Source organism: Camelus bactrianus, chromosome 16 (genome assembly GCF_048773025.1).
Source record: "Camelus bactrianus isolate YW-2024 breed Bactrian camel chromosome 16, ASM4877302v1, whole genome shotgun sequence".
NCBI classification, from domain to species: Eukaryota; Metazoa; Chordata; class Mammalia; order Artiodactyla; family Camelidae; genus Camelus; species Camelus bactrianus.
The window spans coordinates 27,376,876-27,389,877 of NC_133554.1; positions in this window are offsets into that span (position 1 = coordinate 27,376,876).

The following is a 13,002-nucleotide window of genomic DNA, read 5'->3' on the forward strand; positions in this document are numbered from 1 at the left end:
GACACTAGGTAAAATACTGAGAAATCCGACTCTTTCCTGTGCTACCCATTCCCTATATGCTAGATGAACAAACACATATCCACGTCCTCAATTCTGAGAGTTGAATGTGTTGAAATCAGTCCAACACTTTGCTTGTTGGGTACAAAGACTTTCTTTTAGTAGGGAACTATGCTACATATATATCTGTGAGTAGGTTAGCTCCAACTCGGTTATACAGTGAAAACTGCATGAACTTCAAGCCAGCACTAGGAAACAAATGCAGAAATCAGAGTTCATGATTCTATTGCTACCCATTCCCTTTATGCAACATGAAAGAATGCCTCTTCACTTGCTCACTACCGAGAGTAGAATTAGTTTGAAAGGCGCCCATCAGCTCTCTTGGGGGGAACATAGATTTTCCATAAGTAAGGGATGATGGTACATAGATATGCATGACATGGCACTAGCTCCAAGTAGGTTTTACTCTGAAAACAGCATGAACTAGAAACTGGCACTAGGAATCATGCAGAGAAATCAGAGTAATTATTTATAGTGTTTCCCGTTCCCTGTTTGCTGGATGAAAAAACACATCTCCACATGTTCAATTCTGAGAGTAGATTTGCGCAAAAGCCTTCTATATCCAATCTTTTTGGAAAAACAGAATTTGTTTCAGTGGGGATCTATACTACATACGTATCTATGGGGAGGTACTAGCTCCAAGTCATTTTACTGTGAAAAATCCATGAACTTCAAACCAGCTACAGGAAACATTCTGTGAAATCAAAGTAAGTGTTTTTAGTGCTACACATTCCCAAATTCTAGATGAACAAATGCCTCTCCACATGCTTATTTATGAGTTTTGAATTTGTGTGGAAGCCGTCCATCACCTAGCTTGCTGGGAAAAAAGAATTTTCTTCAGTGGGAACTATGCTACATAGAAACGTAAGGGGAGTCACTAGCTTCAACTCAGTTTTAGAGTGAAAACGGCAAAAATTCCAGAAGCGGAACTAGGAAACATAATGGGAAATCAGAGTGTGTGTTTCTATTGATACCCATTCCATTTACGCTGGATGAATGAATGCCTCTCCGCATGCTCAGTTCTGAGAGTTGAATGTGTGTGAAGCCATTAATCACTTATGTTTTTGGGAACAAGAGTTTGTTTGAGTTGGGATCTATGCTACATACACGTCTATTTTGTAGGTAGTAGCTTCAACTTGGTTTTACAGTGAAAACAGTTCATACTGTAAAATCGGCACTAGGAAATATACTGAAAAATCATAGTAAGTGTTTCTACTGCTCCTCATTCCCTTTATTTAGATGAATGAATGTCTCTCCAAGGGCTCAATTCTGAAAGTTGAATGTGTGTTAAGGCCGTCCATCTCCTTGCTTGTTGGGAACACAAGCTTTCTTTGAGTGAGGCCCTATACTACATACATATCTAGGGGAGTTGTTAGCTCCAAGTCGGTTTTACAGTGAAAACAGCATGAACTTCAAAGTGGCACTATGAAATATACTGAGAAATCAGAGTGTTTCTAGTGCTACTGATACAATCTAAGCTTGATGAACATACGCCTCTCCATGTGCTCATTCTGAGTGTTGTATGTGAGTGTTTAAGCCATCCATCACCTAGCTTGTTGGGAAAAGAGAGATTTTGAGTGGTTGAGTATTCTACATACATATTTATGAGGAGTTATTAGCTCCAACTCAGTTTAATACTGAATACAGCGACAATATCCTACTGACACTAGGTAAAATACTGAGAAATCAGATTGTTTCTTGTGCTACCCATTCCCTGTATGCTAGATGAACAAACACATATCCACGACCTCTATTCAGAGAGTTGAATGTGTTGAAAGCATTCCAACACATAACTTGTTGGGAACACAGAGTTTCTTTGTGTAGGGAATTATGCTACATATGTATCTGTGAGTAGGTTAGCTCCAACTCTGTTTTACAGTGAAAACTACATGAACTTCATACCAGCAGTAGGAAACAAACTCAGAAATCAGAGTTCATGATTCTAATGCTACCCTTTCCCTTTATGCCACATGAAAGAATGCCTCTTCACTTGCTCATTACCGAGAGTAAAATTAGTTTGAAAGGCGTCCGTCAGCTATATTCATGGGAACATAGATTTTCCATAAATAAGCAATGATGGTACATAGATATGCATGACATGGCACTAGCTCCAAGTAGGTTTTACTCTGAAAAAACATGAATTAGAAACTGACACTAGGAATCATACAGAGAAATCAGAGTAATTATTTATAGTGTTTTCCGTTCCCTTTATGCTAGATGAAAAAACACCTCTCCACATGATCAATTATTAGAGTAGATGTGCACAAATTCCTTCTATTTCCAATCTTTTTGAAAACACAGAATTTGTTCCAGTGGGTATCTATGCTACATACTTATCTGTGGGGAGGTACAAGCTCCAAGTCATTTTACTGTGAAAAATCCATGAACTTCAAACCAGCTACAGGAAACATACTGTGAAATTAAAGTAAGTGTTTTTAGTGCTACACATTCCCAGATTCTAGATGAACAATTGCCTCTCCACATGCTTAAATCTGGGAGTTGAATTTGTGTGGAAGCCTTCCATCATCTAGTGTGCTGGGAAAAAAGAATTTTCTTCAGTGGGATCTATGCTGCATAGACACGTAACAGGAGTCACTAGCTTCAACTCAGTTTTAGAGTGAAAACGGCAAAAATTCCAAAAGCGGAACTAGGAAACATAATGAGAAATCCGATTAAGTGTTTCTATTGGTACCCATTCCATGTACGCTGGATGAATGAATGCCTCTCCGCATGCTCAGATATGTGAGTTGAATGTGTGTGAAAGCAATCAGTCACCTATCTTGTTGGGGACACACAGTTTTTTTGAGTGGGGAATGACACTTCATGCATATATATGGGGAGGTACAAGCTCCAATTCTGGCTTACAGTGAAATCTGCATGAACATCAAACCAGCACTAGGAAACACACTGAGAAATCAGAGAAAGTGTTTCTACTGCTCCTCAAAACCTTTATGCTAGATGAAAGAACGCCTCTTCACGTGCACAATTCTGAGAGTTGAATGTGTGTGAAAGCCATTAGTCACTTAGCCTGCTGGGAAAACTCAATTTACTTAGAGTGGGGAGCTACAAATCATACATATATATGGGGAGGTACGAGCTCTAAATCGGTTTTACAGTGAAAACTGCATGAACATCAAACCAGCACTAGAAAACATACTGAGAAATCGGAGTAGGTATTTTCATTGCTGCCTATTCCCATTATGCTAGATGAACGAACGCCTCACCACACGCTGAATTCTGAGATTCGAATGTGTGAAGACGTCAACCAAGTAACTTGATGGGAAAACACATTTCTTTTGAGTGAAGAACTACACTTCATACATACATATAGGAATGTATTAGCAAAAAATTTGATTTACAGTGAAAAGTGCATGAACATCAAACCATCAATAGAAAACATTATTGTGAAATCAGTGTAAATTTTTTCTAGTGCTACCTATCCCCTTAATGGCCGATGAATTAACGCCTCTTCATATGCTCAATTCTGAGAGTAGAATGTGTGTGAAATCCATTAATCACTTATCATTTTGGGAACAAGAGCTTGTTTGAGTTGGGATCGACACTAATTACATGTGTATTTTGTAGGTATTAGCTCCAACTTGGGTTTACAGTGAAAACAGAACAAACTGCAAAATCGACACTCGGAATTATAGTGAGAAATCAGACTAACTATTTCCAGTGCTACCCATTCCCTTTATGCTAGATGAACAAACGCCTTTCCACATGCTTAATTCTGAGAGTTGAATGTGTGTGAATGCCGTCAATCATTTAGCTTGTTTTGAACACTGAGTTTCTTTGAGTGGGGAATTATGCATCATATGAATATAAGGGGAGGTATTACCTCTAGGTCAGTTTTACACTGAAATGAGCATGAAATGAAAACCAACACCAGGAAACATACTGAGAATTCCGAGTGTTTCTATTGCTAACGATTCCCTTTATGGTAGATGAACAAACGCCTCTCCACATGCTGAAATCTGAGAGTTGGTTGTGTGCAAAAGCCGTACATCTCCTAACTTGTTGGGAACACACAATTTCTTTCAGTGGGGAAATATACTACATACGTATCTATAGGGAGGAACTAGCTCCAAGTCCGTTTACACGGAAAACAGTGCACTCTGGAATACGGAACTGTCACACATGCTGAGAAAACACAGTAAGTGTTTCTACTGCTACCCATTCCCTATATACTAGATGAATGAACGTCTCTGCAAGGGCTCAATTCTGAAATTTGAATGTGTGTTAAAGCCTTCCATCTAATTGCTTGTTGGGAACACAAGCTTTCCTTGAGTGAGGCCCTATACTACATACATATCTATGGGGAGGTTTCAGCTCCAAGTCGGTTTTACAGTGAAAACAGCATGAACATCAAACCAGCACTAGGAAATATACTGAGTAATCAGAGTAACGGATTCTAGTGCTACTGATACAATCTAGGCTACATGAACGAACGCCTCACCACGTGCTCATTTCTGAGGGATGTATGTGTGTGTTAAAGCAATCCATCCCCTAGCTTGTTGGGAAAACAGAGATTTTTGTGTGGTTTAGTATTCTTCATACATATTTATGAGGAGGTATTAGCTCCAACTCAGTTTTATAGTGAATACAGCGACAATATCCTACTGACACTAGGTAAAATACTGAGAAATCCGACTCTTTCCTGTGCTACCCATTCCCTATATGCTAGATGAACAAACACATATCCACGTCCTCAATTCTGAGAGTTGAATGTGTTGAAATCAGTCCAACACTTTGCTTGTTGGGTACAAAGACTTTCTTTTAGTAGGGAACTATGCTACATATATATCTGTGAGTAGGTTAGCTCCAACTCGGTTATACAGTGAAAACTGCATGAACTTCAAGCCAGCACTAGGAAACAAACGCAGAAATCAGAGTTCATGATTCTATTGCTACCCATTCCCTTTATGCAACATGAAAGAATGCCTCTTCACTTGCTCACTACCGAGAGTAGAATTAGTTTGAAAGGCGCCCATCAGCTCTCTTGGGGGGAACATAGATTTTCCATAAGTAAGGGATGATGGTACATAGATATGCATGACATGGCACTAGCTCCAAGTAGGTTTTACTCTGAAAACAGCATGAACTAGAAACTGGCACTAGGAATCATGCAGAGAAATCAGAGTAATTATTTATAGTGTTTCCCGTTCCCTGTTTGCTGGATGAAAAAACACATCTCCACATGTTCAATTCTGAGAGTAGATTTGCGCAAAAGCCTTCTATATCCAATCTTTTTGGAAAAACAGAATTTGTTTCAGTGGGGATCTATACTACATACGTATCTATGGGGAGGTACTAGCTCCAAGTCATTTTACTGTGAAAAATCCATGAACTTCAAACCAGCTACAGGAAACATACTGTGAAATCAAAGTAAGTGTTTTTACTGCTACACATTCCCAGATTCTAGATGAACAAATGCCTCTCCACATGCTTATTTATGAATTTTGAATTTGTGTGGAAGCCGTCCATCACCTAGCTTGCTGGGAAAAAAGAATTTTCTTCAGTGGGAACTATGCTACATAGAAACGTAAGGGGAGTCACTAGCTTCAACTCAGTTTTAGAGTGAAAACGGCAAAAATTCCAGAAGCGGAACTAGGAAACATAATGGGAAATCAGAGTGTGTGTTTCTATTGATACCCATTCCATTTACGCTGGATGAATGAATGCCTCTCCGCATGCTCAGTTCTGAGAGTTGAATGTGTGTGAAGCCATTAATCACTTATGTTTTTGGGAACAAGAGTTTGTTTGAGTTGGGATCTATGCTACATACACGTCTATTTTGTAGGTAGTAGCTTCAACTTGGTTTTACAGTGAAAACAGTTCATACTGTAAAATCGGCACTAGGAAATATACTGAAAAAACATAGTAAGTGTTTCTACTGCTCCTCATTCCCTTTATTTAGATGAATGAATGTCTCTCCAAGGGCTCAATTCTGAAAGTTGAATGTGTGTTAAGGCCGTCCATCTCCTTGCTTGTTGGGAACACAAGCTTTCTTTGAGTGAGGCCCTATACTACATACATATCTAGGGGAGTTGTTAGCTCCAAGTCGGTTTTACAGTGAAAACAGCATGAACTTCAAAGTGGCACTATGAAATATACTGAGAAATCAGAGTGTTTCTAGTGCTACTGATACAATCTAAGCTTGATGAACATACGCCTCTCCATGTGCTCATTCTGAGTGTTGTATGTGAGTGTTTAAGCCATCCATCACCTAGCTTGTTGGCAAAAGAGAGATTTTGAGTGGTTGAGTATTCTACATACATATTTATGAGGAGTTATTAGCTCCAACTCAGTTTTATACTGAATACAGCGACAATATCCTACTGACACTAGGTAAAATACTGAGAAATCAGATTGTTTCTTGTGCTACCCATTCCCTGTATGCTAGATGAACAAACACATATCCACGACCTCTATTCAGAGAGTTGAATGTGTTGAAAGCATTCCAACACATAACTTGTTGGGAACACAGAGTTTCTTTGTGTAGGGAACTATGCTACATATGTATCTGTGAGTAGGTTAGCTCCAACTCTGTTTTACAGTGAAAACTACATGAACTTCATACCAGCAGTAGGAAACAAACTCAGAAATCAGAGTTCATGATTCTAATGCTACCCTTTCCCTTTATGCCACATGAAAGAATGCCTCTTCACTTGCTCATTACCGAGAGTAAAATTAGTTTGAAAGGCGTCCGTCAGCTATATTCGTGGGAACATAGATTTTCCATAAATAAGCGATGATGGTACATAGATATGCATGACATGGCACTAGCTCCAAGTAGGTTTTACTCTGAAAAAACATGAATTAGAAACTGACACTAGGAATCATACAGAGAAATCAGAGTAATTATTTATAGTGTTTTCCGTTCCCCTTATGCTAGATGAGAAAACACCTCTCCACATGATCAATTATTAGAGTAGATGTGCACAAATTCCTTCTATTTCCAATCTTTTTGGAAACACAGAATTTGTTTCAGTGGGTATCTATGCTACATACTTATCTGTGGGGAGGTACAAGCTCCAAGTCATTTTACTGTGAAAAATCCATGAACTTCAAACCAGCTACAGGAAACATACTGTGAAATTAAAGTAAGTGTTTTTAGTGCTACACATTCCCAGATTCTAGATGAACAAATGCCTCTCCACATGCTTAAATCTGGGAGTTGAATTTGTGTGGAAGCTTTCCATCATCTAGTGTGCTGGGAAAAAAGAATTTTCTTCAGTGGGATCTATGCTGCATAGACACGTAAGAGGAGTCACTAGCTTCAACTCAGTTTTAGAGTGAAAACGGCAAAAATTCCAAAAGCGGAACTAGGAAACATAATGAGAAATCAGAGTAAGTGTTTCTATTGGTACCCATTCCATGTACGCTGGATGAATGAATGCCTCTCCGCATGCTCAGATATGTGAGTTGAATGTGTTTGAAAGCAATCAGTCACCTATCTTGTTGGGGACACAGTTTTTTTGAGTGGGGAATGACACTTCATGCATATATATGGGGAGGTACAAGCTCCAATTCTGGCTTACAGTGAAATCTGCATGAACATCAAACCAGCACTAGGAAACACACTGAGAAATCAGAGAAAGTGTTTCTACTGCTCCTCAAAACCTTTATGCTAGATGAAAGAACGCCTCTTCACGTGCTCAATTCTGAGAGTTGAATGTGTGTGAAAGCCATTAGTCACTTAGCCTGCTGGGAAAACTCAATTTACTTAGAGTGGGGAGCTACAAATCATACATATATATGGGGAGGTACGAGCTCTAAATCGGTTTTACAGTGAAAACTGCATGAACATCAAACCAGCACTAGAAAACATACTGAGAAATCGGAGTAGGTATTTTCATTGCTGCCTATTCCCATTATGCTAGATGAACGAACGCCTCACCACACGCTGAATTCTGAGATTTGAATGTGTGAAGACGTCAACCAAGTAACTTGATGGGAAAACACATTTCTTTTGAGTGAAGAACTACACTTCATAAATACATATAGGAATGTATTAGCAAAAAATTTGATTTACAGTGAAAAGTGCATGAACATCAAACCATCAATAGAAAACATTATTGTGAAATCAGTGTAAATTTTTTCTAGTGCTACCTATCCCCATAATGGCCGATGAATTAACGCCTCTTCATATGCTCAATTCTGAGAGTAGAATGTGTGTGAAATCCATTAATCACTTATCATTTTGGGAACAAGAGCTTGTTTGAGTTGGGATCGACACTAATTACATGTGTATTTTGTAGGTATTAGCTCCAACTTGGTTTTACAGTGAAAACAGAACAAACTGCAAAATCGACACTCGGAATTATAGTGAGAAATCAGACTAACTATTTCCAGTGCTGCCCATTCCCTTTATGCTAGATGAACAAACGCCTTTCCACATGCTTAATTCTGAGAGTTGAATGTGTGTGAATGCCGTCAATCATTTAGCTTGTTTTGAACACTGAGTTTCTTTGAGTGGGGATTTATGCATCATATGAATATAAGGGGAGGTATTACCTCTAGGTCAGTTTTACACTGAAATGAGCATGAAATGAAAACCAACACCAGGAAACATACTGAGAATTCCGAGTGTTTCTATTGCTAACGATTCCCTTTATGGTAGATGAACAAACGCCTCTCCACATGCTGAAATCTGAGAGTTGGTTGTGTGCAAAAGCCGTACATCTCCTAACTTGTTGGGAACACACCATTTCTTTCAGTGGGGAAATATACTACATACGTATCTATAGGGAGGAACTAGCTCCAAGTCCGTTTACACGGAAAACAGTGCACTCTGGAATATGGAACTGTCACACATGCTGAGAAAACACAGTAAGTGTTTCTACTGCTACCCATTCCCTGTATACTAGATGAATGAACGTCTCTGCAAGGGCTCAATTCTGAAATTTGAATGTGTGTTAAAGCCGTCCATCTACTTGCTTGTTGGGAACACAAGCTTTCCTTGAGTGAGGCCCTATACTACATACATATCTATGGGGAGGTTTCAGCTCCAAGTCGGTTTTACAGTGAAAACAGCATGAACATCAAACCAGCACTAGGAAATATACTGAGTAATCAGAGTAACGGATTCTAGTGCTACTGATACAATCTAGGCTACATGAACGAACGCCTCACCACGTGCTCATTTCTGAGGGATGTATGTGTGTGTTAAAGCAATCCATCCCCTAGCTTGTTGGGAAAACAGAGATTTTTGTGTGGTTTAGTATTCTTCATACATATTTATGAGGAGGTATTAGCTCCAACTCAGTTTTATAGTGAATACAGTGACAATATCCTACTGACACTAGGTAAAATACTGAGAAATCCGACTCTTTCCTGTGCTACCCATTCCCTATATGCTAGATGAACAAACACATATCCACGTCCTCAATTCTGAGAGTTGAATGTGTTGAAATCAGTCCAACAATTTGCTTGTTGGGTACAAAGACTTTCTTTTAGTAGGGAACTATGCTACATATATATCTGTGAGTAGGTTAGCTCCAACTCGGTTATACAGTGAAAACTGCATGAACTTCAAGCCAGCACTAGGAAACAAATGCAGAAATCAGAGTTCATGATTCTATTGCTACCCATTCCCTTTATGCAACATGAAAGAATGCCTCTTCACTTGCTCACTACCGAGAGTAGAATTAGTTTGAAAGGCGCCCATCAGCTCTCTTGGGGGGAACATAGATTTTCCATAAGTAAGGGATGATGGTACATAGATATGCATGACATGGCACTAGCTCCAAGTAAGTTTTACTCTGAAAACAGCATGAACTAGAAACTGGCACTAGGAATCATGCAGAGAAATCAGAGTAATTATTTATAGTGTTTCCCGTTCCCTTTTTGCTGGATGAAAAAACACATCTCCACATGTTCAATTCTGAGAGTAGATTTGCGCAAAAGCCTTCTATATCCAATCTTTTTGGAAAAACAGAATTTGTTTCAGTGGGGATCTATACTACATACGTATCTATGGGGAGGTACTAGCTCCAAGTCATTTTACTGTGAAAAATCCATGAACTTCAAACCAGCTACAGGAAACATACTGTGAAATCAAAGTAAGTGTTTTTAGTGCTACACATTCCCAGATTCTAGATGAACAAATGCCTCTCCACATGCTTATTTATGAGTTTTGAATTTGTGTGGAAGCCGTCCATCACCTAGCTTGCTGGGAAAAAAGAATTTTCTTCAGTGGGAACTATGCTACATAGAAACGTAAGGGGAGTCACTAGCTTCAACTCAGTTTTAGAGTGAAAATGGCAAAAATTCCAGAAGCGGAACTAGGAAACATAATGGGAAATCAGAGTGTGTGTTTCTATTGATACCCATTCCATTTACGCTGGATGAATGAATGCCTCTCCGCATGCTCAGTTCTGAGAGTTGAATGTGTGTGAAGCAATTAATCACTTATCTTTTTGGGAACAAGAGTTTGTTTGAGTTGGGATCTATGCTACATACACGTCTATTTTGTAGGTAGTAGCTTCAACTTGGTTTTACAGTGAAAACAGTTCATACTGTAAAATCGGCACTAGGAAATATACTGAAAAAACATAGTAAGTGTTTCTACTGCTCCTCATTCCCTTTATTTAGATGAATGAATGTCTCTCCAAGGGCTCAATTCTGAAAGTTGAATGTGTGTTAAGGCCGTCCATCTCCTTGCTTGTTGGGAACACAAGCTTTCTTTGAGTGAGGCCCTATACTACATACATATCTAGGGGAGTTGTTAGCTCCAAGTCGGTTTTACAGTGAAAACAGCATGAACTTCAAAGTGGCACTATGAAATATACTGAGAAATCAGAGTGTTTCTAGTGCTACTGATACAATCTAAGCTTGATGAACATACGCCTCTCCATGTGCTCATTCTGAGTGTTGTATGTGAGTGTTTAAGCCATCCATCACCTAGCTTGTTGGGAAAAGAGAGATTTTGAGTGGTTGAGTATTCTACATACATATTTATGAGGAGTTATTAGCTCCAACTCAGTTTTATACTGAATACAGCGACAATATCCTACTGACACTAGGTAAAATACTGAGAAATAAGTTTCTTTATTGTGCTACCCATTCCCTGTATGCTAGATGAACAAACACATATCCACGACCTCTATTCAGAGAGTTGAATGTGTTGAAAGCATTCCAACACATAACTTGTTGGGAACACAGAGTTTCTTTGTGTAGGGAACTATGCTACATATGTATCTGTGAGTAGGTTAGCTCCAACTCTGTTTTACAGTGAAAACTACATGAACTTCATACCAGCAGTAGGAAACAAACTCAGAAATCAGAGTTCATGATTCTAATGCTACCCTTTCCCTTTATGCCACATGAAAGAATGCCTCTTCACTTGCTCATTACCGAGAGTAAAATTAGTTTGAAAGGCGTCCGTCAGCTATATTCGTGGGAACATAGATTTTCCATAAATAAGCGATGATGGTACATAGATATGCATGACATGGCACTAGCTCCAAGTAGGTTTTACTCTGAAAAAACATGAATTAGAAACTGACACTAGGAATCATACAGAGAAATCAGAGTAATTATTTATAGTGTTTCCGTTCCCTATATGCTAGATGAAAAAACACCTCTCCACATGATCAATTATTAGAGTAGATGTGCACAAATTCCTTCTATTTCCAATCTTTTTGAAAACACAGAATTTGTTTCAGTGGGTATCTATGCTACATACTTATCTGTGGGGAGGTACAAGCTCCAAGTCATTTTACTGTGAAAAATCCATGAACTTCAAACCAGCTACAGGAAACATACTGTGAAATTAAAGTAAGTGTTTTTAGTGCTACACATTCCCAGATTCTAGATGAACAAATGCCTCTCCACATGCTTAAATCTGGGAGTTGAATTTGTGTGGAAGCCTTCCATCATCTAGTGTGCTGGGAAAAAAGAATTTTCTTCAGTGGGATCTATGCTGCATAGACACGTAAGAGGAGTCACTAGCTTCAACTCAGTTTTAGAGTGAAAACGGCAAAAATTCCAAAAGCGGAACTAGGAAACATAATGAGAAATCAGAGTAAGTGTTTCTATTGGTACCCATTCCATGTACGCTGGATGAATGAATGCCTCTCCGCATGCTCAGATATGTGAGTTGAATGTGTGTGAAAGCAATCAGTCACCTATCTTGTTGGGGACACACAGTTTTTTTGAGTGGGGAATGACACTTCATGCATATATATGGGGAGTTACAAGCTCCAATTCTGGCTTACAGTGAAATCTGCATGAACATCAAACCAGCACTAGGAAACACACTGAGAAATCAGAGAAAGTGTTTCTACTGCTCCTCAAAACCTTTATGCTAGATGAAAGAACGCCTCTTCACGTGCTCAATTCTGAGAGTTGAATGTGTGTGAAACCCATTAGTCACTTAGCCTGCTGGGAAAACTCAATTTACTTAGAGTGGGGAGCTACAAATCATACATATATATGGGGAGGTACGAGCTCTAAATCGGTTTTACAGTGAAAACTGCATGAACATCAAACCAGCACTAGAAAACATACTGAGAAATCGGAGTAAGTATTTTCATTGCTGCCTATTCCCATTATGCTAGATGAACGAACGCCCCACCACACGCTGAATTCTGAGATTTGAATGTGTGAAGACGTCAACCAAGTAACTTGATGGGAAAACACATTTCTTTTGAGTGAAGAACTACACTTCATAAATACATATAGGAATGTATTAGCAAAAAATTTGATTTACAGTGAAAAGTGCATGAACATCAAAACATCAATAGAAAACATTATTGTGAAATCAGTGTAATTTTTTTCTAGTGCTACCTATCCCCTTAATGGCCGATGAATTAACGCCTCTTCATATGCTCAATTCTGAGAGTAGAATGTGTGTGAAATCCATTAATCACTTATCATTTTGGGAACAAGAGCTTGTTTGAGTTGGGATCGACACTAATTACATGTGTATTTTGTAGG